The sequence below is a fragment of the Cryptotermes secundus genome, unplaced genomic scaffold (genome assembly GCF_002891405.2).
Source record: "Cryptotermes secundus unplaced genomic scaffold, Csec_1.0 scaffold325, whole genome shotgun sequence".
Classification (NCBI taxonomy): Eukaryota; Metazoa; Arthropoda; class Insecta; order Blattodea; family Kalotermitidae; genus Cryptotermes; species Cryptotermes secundus.
Genome location: NW_019735464.1, coordinates 900,937 through 912,482, shown reverse-complemented (window position 1 = coordinate 912,482; position 11,546 = coordinate 900,937). Strand labels below are relative to the sequence as shown.

At 41.6% G+C, this 11,546-nt stretch overlaps 1 protein-coding gene across 22 annotated transcripts in view; it reads right to left on the bottom strand.

The window, feature by feature from the left end:
* The window catches only part of LOC111869317 (calcium/calmodulin-dependent protein kinase type II alpha chain), a 364,630-nt gene that overhangs the window by 221,762 nt on the left and 131,322 nt on the right, over positions 1-11,546 (bottom strand). The gene's annotated exons all lie outside the window — the stretch shown is intronic.

Genomic DNA, 11,546 nt, shown 5'->3' with positions numbered 1-11,546 from the left:
TAAAATCTTTTGAGCGTACAGCAAAGTTTCTGAAGGATAGAAACAAACAGAAAATAAAATCAGAAAGAAACTAAGAGGAGAGTGACTCTGGGAGAGTCATTTTGCCATTTAGTCCCGAATGTTTTCATCTTTGCGTCTGTTGTCTATAAGCGCCAAGACTAAAACATACAAAACCCTAATGTTACCCATTGTTTTGTATGAGTATGCATGGATCTCATATTAGTGAAACACCATAAGAAGAAGCCGTGTAAGATCAGGGCGCCGAGGAGAATTTTTGGACACAACAGCGAGGAAGAAAGAGGAAGCTGGAGATAAGAGGTATACAACGAGAAGCTTAATAGTTTAAACCGTCCATCAAATATTATTAAAGATAAGAGGTAAAGTTGTTCCTGTGCTTAACTAATTAAGCACTACGCCATGAAGGGGAGTGGATGTATAGGTTCATACTTTCTTGACCTCGGCACTAGCTGGAGGTAAGTGGTCAGTTTCACGCAGCGGCCGCTTTAACTCCTGGGAAAGAGTGCACGTACCCATTGGATAGGAGATTGGGTGGACCCCAGAGCTGATCTGGACGACGTTGAGAGAACAAAATTCTTGACCCTACCGGAACTCGAATTGCGACCCCTAGGTCGTCCAGCCCGTCGACAGTCGCTATCCCGACTCCTCACCAGCGTATATAACCTAATCGATTCCTTGCGATGCATATTTCAACAATGAAGATGGAAGCAGTAAGTTTCTCCGATACGTCGGTATCCTCCTGCAAGGTAACTGGTGGTGTGTGTGCTAGTGCAATGTTTCCAGATGAGTAGTGTGTGTCATTTTGTGGACTGTGTTTACCGATTATATATTGTAGATGTGATATATTTGTAGGATATTTACATGCTCGCCTTTCCTTCCTGTTTTTATAATATCAATAGTGTCTGTTATGGTTCCACATGTATGTTCTGTTTTTAGTATATGGTCTGAGGCCGCGCCATAGCTCAAGCGGTTAGTCGCTGGCTTCCCACCGCGACGGCCCGGGTTCGATCCCGGGGTCTGGTCAAGTGGGATTTGTGTTTGACGAAGTGGCGCTGAGGTAGGTTTTCTCCGAGTACTTCCGTTTCCCCTCCCAATCTTTATTCCACAAAATTCTCAATAATCATAATCACCCGGGACAGGTACAATAGGCCAATCAGTGGTCGCCGTGCCGAGTGGACCCAACTGGACTCCACCCCCCACTAAGCGAATATAGTTGAGTATCAAGAAAATTGTTGTGAATGAAGAAGTAAAGTGACTACAACGAGTTCCAGTAGTGACAATGATACACTGCTGCAACAGGATGCTTGAATACAATATACAGGATGTGCCAGGAGGAATGTGCCAGACTTCAGGAGGGTGTTCCTTATGTTAAACTATGCCGATAAAACCCAAAACACCTATGTCCAAAGTTGAACGGTTACGGAGATAATGGACCGAGAAAAGTGTGGTCTTCTGGCGAGTCCACGCACTGTACCTGTCAGCTGACAAGTCTTATCTATGTTTGTTCTTGAGTGTGGTGATGACAGTTCACGTTAGCCCCATACACTTGCATACCAGAACGCGCAGTCAGCAATGTTACGTCAATGCTTGCCATTCGTGTGTCATGTATAGTGCTTGGAACTCTTAACGACAAATTTGACATGGCGTGCGAGTTTTTTGTAGTTCAATTTAATGGCTTCATGTCACTCACAAGTTAGTTTGATGTTACGTACATTATTAACATTACAGAAACCACATATTCCTGCCAGTTTTAATATGTATTTGGTAATCAACAAGTGTGTAACACCGGTCAAAGTTTCACATTTCTCTGGCCATTATCTCTGTAACTGTTCAACTTTGGACATAGGTGTTTTGGGTCATATCGGCATACTTTAACATAAGGAACACCCTCCCGAAGTCTGGCACATTCCTCCTGGGATACCTGTATATCAGACGAGTTCAGCAAATAGACTATATACTATCACCCTCGTTTACAACAATTACACCGACGATTTTTTCACGACGAGATTTGAAAAAAATATTACTTTCTCTTCGCCATCTGTAACCACTTTTTGCTACAGCGAATATACGCCAATCCGTGCGGAAGTGTCGTCCCTCCCTCCCCTTCCACGCCTAGCGGCGTTTGCACCGTGTTCTTTGTTGCGTACATCATAAACAAGGGAATCAGGATAGATGAGTCGATAAAGCGATGAGCTAAGGGCTGGACGACCGAGGAATTGGGGTTCGATTTCCAGCAGGGGCAAAACATTTTTCTCTTCTTTACAGCGATTAGATCTGCTTCAGTCCCCCCCCCCCCAGCTTCTTTCCTATGCGATAGGTACCGGGAATTTTTCCTTGGGGTAAAGCGGCCGAAGCGTAAAGTTGACCACTCACCTCTATCTAACACCGAAGTTAAGAACACGTGCTTCTACACCTACACTCCCCCACATGTCTTTATAGCGTGGTGTTTAAGTGATTAAATATGTATAGGGACAACTTTACCTTTTACATTATTAACAATATTAGGTGATTTTATCTTATTCAGGGATAGTTTCCTGCAGCATGAATTCTAAGGGGCCAGCAAACATCATAAAACTGCGATAAAATCTCTGGCCGCCAGCCGCGTCGTTCCGAAGTCAGGAGACTTTCATATTCTGATTTCTCGGTAATGACACGGCTGGTTGCCCGAGATATTATCATTTTCAGTCAGGAAATCTTCAAGCTTCATATGACCATATTAAATAAATAAATACATATACATATTGTACATATAAATATTACGTGTCTGGACATTATCCATCATCCTGTCTTCGTCTAAAAACGCCGTCCTGTTTATATTACAAAACACAACGTTTCGGAGACTGGATTCTGTCTCCGTCTTCAAGTAAAACCTACTGAGTTGGGTCAGATCCGGAGATATGGACTAGCTCCATCGATCAGGTCTAACCGAGTAGGTTTTACCTGAAGACGGAAAGAGAATCATTCTCCGAAACGTTGTGTTTTGAAAAATAAACAGGACGGGTTTTAGATAAAGACAAAACGATGGATAATGTCCAAAAACATAATATTTTTACCAATGTACCATCGTCACAAAACTTTTAGAGCTTATGTATTGTACATAATTGTATTTACGTTCCTTTAGGACAGAGTCCTGTAGCTTACATAGGTACATATTACTGGAGTCATCGTGTTTCAACTCGTTGCCTTTAAATTAGTTGAAAATTAATTCATGTTTACCAAATTTTCAATGCACGAACGACTACCATTATTTCGTTAAACGAGGTTGAAGTATATGAAAGCCCGGATTATTTTCTAATTAAAAGTAAATCCTGTTTAAACCTACCATTCTGTTGCCTATGAAGTTCCACTTGACTGTATTCTGCAATTATTTTTGGCCAAAACTACAAATTGCGCATAATGAATTTTATTTGAAGAATCAGGCTTCAAGAACATTAATAAAGTACGTCCGAAACTGATAAAAATGAAGAGAAAACGTGGTTTCACTTATAGGGTGTCCAGATGAAACGTATCCAAAATAAAAAAATTGATATCTCAGAAACTAATTGTCATACACGTATCCGGTTTATGTCATAGGAAAGGAAAACTCTGAAAGTTTTTTTTTTTATTCCCGGCTTACGCGCATACGCCGCCACATTTTTGCCACCATGTTAGGAATCACCTGGACAGAGATTGCTGGGATATGAATTGGCACAGGTGGACCAATCCCTTGGCCTCCTAGATCACCAGATTTAACCCCAGTGAATTTTTTCTTGTGGGGTTATGTGAAGAACATTGTCTACCAGGTTGAGATCAACGACCTTCAACACCTGAAAGCCCGCATAAGCGACGCTATGGCTACGGTAACACCAAACATGCTTCAAGCCTGGATATTTTTCGTGCCACCAAGGAAGCCCACATTTAAATTTATTGAGAAAGTTATATACGCAGGAAAAAACTTTGATAGTTTCCCTTTGTAATGGTATAACCCATTAATGTGTATAATAAATTCCTTCTGAGATATAATGATTTTATTTTGGATAACTTTTATCCGAACACCCTGTATAAATGTAGGAACAGCGCTCGGGCATAATCGGCATTGACCACAACAACCAACCAATTAATAATACACCAAGAATAGCACGAAATAGGTTCACACCTGCCATGATGTCATGGGCCAGCCCTCGTCAAGGCTATTAAGATAGATTCTCCAGTACATATTAATGGAAACTACATCTATTAGACGAAAATCAATGCCTTATATACTCGAACAAGATTACGAATGAGCATTAACGTGCGTAAATATGTACGATGAGACGAGTCATAACATACCTGAAAACATACGTCACTACAAACATTCTTCCTTCCCCCAGTGCGGAATTCAAGACTCAACCTTTAATGCAAAAGTGGTATGTGTACCAAATGTAGTTATTTCTGTCGCTCTTCCCTATATCTGTAATGTTTCTGGTACTATGAAAGAACTCTGGCAATCGAAAATCGATTTTAACTAGCCGGAAGTCTGGAAATTATTCATAACGACGCTGTCTACGGAAACTATACAGGACAGCGTCAATTTTCAAGGGCTTGACAGACATTTCTCGTAGGCGTCTTTAAGCTGCTTGCTGTTTCAGACAAGATAGAATAATTGACTCTGGTCCAAGTTTCTATTGCCAAGGTTTCTGTTAGGTTTCTGCCACTTCCCAGCGAGAACATCACCGCACCCAGCAGATGGTGTCACATCCGTGTTTTCATTTCTTTTAGGGCAGCGATTTCAGAACAATGGATCAAAAAGCCATAATTCTTTAGTTTCCTTCGTGATCTAATCTCTTCCGTACTTGTTCAGTTCAGGGAGTGGCGGTTGCTATTTCATTTAATTTACTTCTTAAATATTAAATGTACTATTAAAGTGATCAAATCAAGGAGGATGAAATGGAGGGCAATGTAGCACGTGTGAAACAGATGATAAAATGTAAAGTTGTCCCTGTGTTTAATTAATTAAGTGCCACGCCATGAAGATACATGGGAGAATGGAGGTACAGTTCCAGTATTCTTCACCACGACATTAGATAGAGATGAAGTGTCAGCTTCACGTCCCGGTCGCTTTACCGCAGGGAAAGAGCTACGGTGTTCACTGAATAGGAGGCTGGGTAGGCCTCAGAGCCGATCTGCACGTTGTGGAGTAGAGAAAAATCTCTTGCCCCGGCGAGAATCAATCCTGGGACGGCCAGCCCGTAGCCCATTGCTATATTGAATGAGCTACCCCGACTCATGAAAGAGATAATAAATATAAAATGTATAAATAATTTTAATCGGAAAATCCCGAAGGAAGCGACCACTTTGAATATCTAGTGTAGAGGGAGGATAATATTGTGTTGCGTGGTCAGCGCAACGAATCCCCACGGCCGTTAATTTCGGTCTTCTAGACCGGAGCCGCTAATTTTCCATTCAAGTAGCTCCGCAATTACCCTCACGAGGCTGAGCTGACCCCGTTCCAGACCCACTGCTTTCTAAATTACATTTTTTACTAAACGTCGTTAAATAAGACAAAAACTTTAACATTATTCACACATGTAGGCTTATGCTTTTCTATATCAACTGATTCATGGGCCATTAAACCACAATACTGCACATACTCGTACACAGTATTTTCATACGAGTTTGACATATCCGACTAATGTGCGTGTCGTTGATTCACTCATATTACAAACACTGCATGTATGCACTAAACAAGATGCCCCTAAATTTATAGTGCTCTCGTTCATTTAACCGCTAGATCTTATCTTTCGAGTCTAAATATTCTACTTGACATTTCGTTTCCAAATACTGTCCGACCTCTTAGACCTGGTCGTTCTCAACAAAATGCGCAGTGTTTGGTCAAGTCTGAGATAAGGGCTGCAGGATCATAACTTGTACTCTTCTCCAAGTAAAATCAAAATGATCGAGTCAAGGAGGATGAGATGAGCAGGCCATGTAGCACGAATGGTGGAGAAGAGGAATCCATATAAGATATTGGTGGGAAAGTCAGAAAGAAAGAGACCACAGAGAAGACCAAGACGTAGATGGGTGGACAATATTAAAATTGAGCTCAGAGAGATAGGATGGGATGGTATGAATTGCATTGCTCTGTCTCAGGATAGGGACCAGTGGAGGGATCTTGTGAACACGGTAATGAACCTTCGTGTTCCATAAAATGCTGGAAAATTCTTGAGTAGCTTCAGAATTGGCGGCTCCTCCAAAAGGGCTCAGCTCTATGAGTAAGTAAGTAAGTAAGGATTGCAGGGATACAAGGGTACTTTAGATACAGCATGATATCCCCCCCCCACCTTTCACAATGGAGTTAGATCCACTGTCCCTGTTACTTCTTACCATTCTTCCAGTCATGCGCACGCAAGTCTGGAGTCAGGTCTAAAAACACGACTGTACTTTGAGTCTGGTTGATAAATCTGATACCAGATGAAAATATCTCATGCAAAGGTAGATGCAGGCTATTCGAGAGCACTCATTCTCCCAGTCGTGCTTCTACCCCTTCGACTGGTCCATTACTTTACTATCGATTTACTGTAAATTACGCATAGTGGTGAGTACCGTACTGGAATTGATGTGGAGGGGTGAGATGACCTAAATATAGTATTACTGCATCCTCTGTCTCGCAAAAGTGCATTACATAACCTGATTAATCCGCTAAACTGCACAGCAGTTCCTCTGGCTTTAATCAAGGAAAGTGAGAGTGACGAGGCTCAGCACCCCTAACCCCCGCCTGAGACACAATATTCTCCCAGTCACTCCATCTAAGATTCATCTTAAAGCTACCATCTCATTTAAATCTCGGCTTTCAAAGCGCCCACGTTCCACCCACAGAGCATTGCGGTGACGTGGTTTAACACGGTTACTTCGTATTTAGGTGAAGAACGTAGGCTGAAATCTCGACCCGGAGATCGGATATCCTGACTAAGTTCTTCGGTAGTGTTCCTCGGTCTCGCCAGGTCAAATCCGTATTAGTACCTGGTTCATCCTGGTCCATCACATTAGCAATCGTATAAAAATTATTAACGCCGTCCAGTGTGATTGAAAAATGTGTTTATTTAATCTTTCGTCCTTTACATGTTTCGGTCGGAGCGACCAGCTTCAGAAGGACATTATCAATACAGACACTACTATTACAATGTCATTGGTCATTATCAATGCTTACAGACACTACTATTACACTGTCATTGGTCATTATCAATGCTTACAGACACTACTATTACAATTCCATAGATATAAAATATTATCCTGTAACAATTACTATGATGTGCATGAATCTGTTAAAACATTTATAAATTACTATAATTAGTCTATTTGCAAGAGAAGAAGTATAAAGGACACGAACCAAAATGGTTGTAGATTTTAACAAAAAGTTCTTTAAACAATAATTTGTGAACAGACTAATTATAATAATTTATAAATGTTTTAACAGATTCATGCACATCGTAGTAATTGTTACAGGATAATATTTTATACCTATGACATTGTAATGCCGGTCACGGAAGCCGAGGGGTCTAAGGCGTGCACTGTCTTCGCTCGCTCGGAAGCCGGGATCATGGGTTCGAATTCCACCCAGGGCATGGATGTTTGTGTGCGTTTTTCTGTGTTTGTCTACAGGTAGAGGCCTTGCGACGAGCTGATCACTCGCCCAAGGAGTCCTACCGCATGTGTAAGATCTAGTAAACCGAAGTGAAACGGAGAGTTTCATGGAGGTAGGCCTAGGCCCAAATTGGGGCTGTAGCGCCACAGAAAAAAAAAGACATTGCAATAGTAGTTTCCGCGTGCCTTGATAATGTCCTTCTGAAGATGGTCTCTACGACTTAACATGTAAAGGATAAAAGATTAAAAAACACAATATTTATGAATCACACTGGACGGCGTTAATAATCTTTTATATCAGAATAATACCTCAAATAGGTCACGACCGCTTCCTTCTAAATCATTATTCCCATCACGTGATATGATCTGGGCTAATGACACCGTCGTGAAATAAATAAATACTCGCCTGCCATAGCCACCTTAAATGTCCTGCATACTGCATCCTCCTAGACTTCACTATAAAATCATTAGGCCTACTACGTGACTACACGACGAGAGAAAAACTCCTGAAGGCATCGAGAGGTTATTTCTTTAGGGGGCTGCAAGAACTGCACAAGCTGTGTAGAGTCCGACTGAAGGATGGATATGAATTACCAATTTTATTCACTCTTGGTGGCCGTGCAGTGCACGAAATGCCTTAGCTGGGTCATACGCTACGATCGTTGAGTTCTAATCTAACTCGAGATATTGATGCCTGTCTGCGTTTATTCTGTGTTGTTCTGCGGAGACAGCTGCCTTGCGATGGACGGATAACCCGTTCAAGAATAATAATTTCACAATTAATTCTGAATGCGAACAGGCCGGAGGGCCTAATCCGTCAAGGCAGAAGAAGAAGATTCATTCTTAGTTTATTTAACGACCTTCCAAATGACCCAGATTATACATCGTCGAATGATAGGACAATTCGCGAAGGAAGCGGTCGTGACCTAACTTGAGATACTAACTGGCTGCGAGCTGAATGGCCGAGGAGTCGGAGTTCGAGTCCAGGTAGGGTCAAGATTTTTATCTTCTGCACGCCGTCCAGACCGGTTGTGCGGCCCATCCAGCCTCCTATGTAATCGGTACAGGGGGTAAAACGGCTGGAGTGTGAAGCTAACCACTCATCTACAACTAGTACCGACGTCAAGATTGCGTAGATCTACATATACATAAACCCGTCCATATATCTTCATGGCGTAGTGCTTAAGTAGTTATGCATAGGGGAAGCTTTACTCTTACCATTATCACGGAATTTACGTGAAGGAACTGAGAAACACGACGAAAAAAATTCAGTTAGAATATCCGGTGTACAGGAGAACAATGGAGATTGGGACTTCCAAATAGAAAGCGGGATTGTGATGATCCTCTGGGAAAGAGTAGTTATCGATTGATTTGGGAATTCACGCTGACAGAGAGTTAACCATCGAATCCAATAAGTGACTATCTTCTTATGGCCCCGAGAGACATTCAGTTTCTTACTAGTCTTGAAGGTTTTATTGGTAAAGTATATGATGGAAGTGCTAATGAGTTTAGTCTATCGGCAATTTTACAAGCAAATATTAGTTCTGAAACTGGCACTTGTAATTGGTTGCAAGCATTTGGATTATCATTCGATTATGGAATTACATTTCGGCACAAAACCTCTTCACTGATCATAATGCTTCCTCTAAACTTTACATAGATTCAGACAAACTGTTAGGAAAGTGAAGACGGAAAGAATTTTGCTAGGCCAGAAATTAAGATTAATTCGACCTAGGAAAAACTGTCGAAGACAATGAAATATAATACTCGTATATGTCTATTTGGTGAAGGGTATAAATTATGAAGCCGGTCACGGTAGCCGAGCGGTCTAAGGCATGCACTGTCTTCGCTCACTCGGAAGCCGGGATCGTGGGTTTGAATCCCACTCAGGGCATGGATGTTTGTGNGCCTTGCGACGAGCTGATCACCCGCCCAAGGAGTCCTACCGTATGTGTCAGATCTAGAAAAACCGAAGTGAACGGAGTTCATGGAGGTAGGCATAGGCCCACTGGGGCTGTAGTGCCAAGGAAAAAAAAATAAATTATGAAACTCCTCGTTATGAAGCCTTCTCAAGCTTCCTCTGACTTACTCCTTCTTAGATTCAAACGCTCTTTTCAGCACTTTCTTCGAAACATCCTAAATCTGTGTTTTAACTTTCAGATGAGAGACTAAATTTAAACTAAGACAAAATTATTTTTAAAAACGTCCGTCCGACGCAACCACGTTCTTAGTACTTGGTAGTTATAAGGGTCTGCATCACACATACACGCTTCAGGATTACAAAACCATACAGCTCAAGCACCAGTCACTAAATATCATTACAGTTATTAAGTCAATGAGGATAGGTGGGGCAGGGAATGCACCATATCATGCAAGACAGAAATACGAAATCCATCTCGAATTTTAATCCAGAAACTTGAAGGAAATATCCGACTTTGGGCAATAATATTTTCACGTGTATTAGGGACTACTGACGGGGTATAGGATATCTCGGCTCCCGGCTCCACACTATGGAGCCTCGTACAGGAATATCGACGTTTGAAACCTCACAGACTCACATCTGGTCTCTGTTCTCGGTTCGGGGGCGCGGGGCACGAGAATGAAAGGAATGAAATATTCAAGAGCTGATACAGCGGCTATACAGACATCGGATACAATATATTCACCGTCGTTATTTTTAATTATAATTTTTTTCATTAACAATTAGTAGAAATAACATTATGTATATTTCTAGCAGTAGCTATATTTCAGGTTTCGTAAATCAATTAGCATTTTTAATGCTTTTTATTGTATGAAGTTAACTATAAATGTCGCCACCTTTCGCTCAGCCCCTTTTTTCTTATTACCTGCATGTTACGTATTAAATAATACTGAAAGGCCAATTGGCTCTCCAGCCCGGGGGTTGGGCGTGGGGTTAACAACTCCTCACCGTAAAAAAATTATTATGTTACGAAAATGAACACAAAGCCTCGGACCTGGACGGATTCCTTGGATAAACTACCTAGGCTAGTGAAAATAGACCACTAGGAAGACCAAGGCGTAGGTGGGTAGACAATATTAGAATGGATCTTAGAGACATAGGATGGGATGGTATGGATTGAATAGATCTAGCTCAGGATAGGGACCAGTGGAGGGCTCTTGTGAACACGTTAATGAATCTTCGGGTTCCATAAGATGCTGGGAAATTCTTGAGTAGCTGCAGAATTGGCGGCTCCTCCAGAAGGGCTCAGACCCATGAGTAAGTAAGTACGTAAGTAAGTAAGTAAGATAGGCCAATTGAATGAATATGAATATAGATCCAGAGGTCCGGGTTCGATTCCAGGCGCAACCAGATTTTCTGAGAAGTACTGGATCTGGAACGGGGTCCACTCAGCNGAGCTATGGCGCGGCCAAGCCTCGTGAGGATAACTGAGGAGCTATTTCAAGGAAAGAGCGGCTCAGGTCTTGAAAACCGAAATTAACGGCCGTGGGGATCTGTTGCGCTGACCACGCGACCTCTATCCGCTAAAATTGTCACTAACTTCGCCGACAAGCGGCGGTTTCTCGGTCTGTAGTTCGCTTGCGGAATAAAGCCACGGAGTTTGTTTTATATATATATAGTATGTATATACATATAAATATATATATATATATTTATCAATTAGAGCGCTACTTGGGTCATAAGGAAACTGTGTGCATCACTAACGGGAAGGCACTGTATAAAAATCGAACACTCAGGGCCAATGAGCAAAATTGCTTCACGTGAAGTTACAAAAAGTAAACTGATGCAGTACAATAATCTGTTTCCGATTTGTTTAACTATTACTGTAGCAAGTCTAAATCAATCGAATTTCACGGCGAGTGTGAGTGAACAGAAAAAGCACAAACTTCAGCACAACACAACAAATGACAGTCTAATTACACATGACTACATAGAAAGCTTAAGAAAC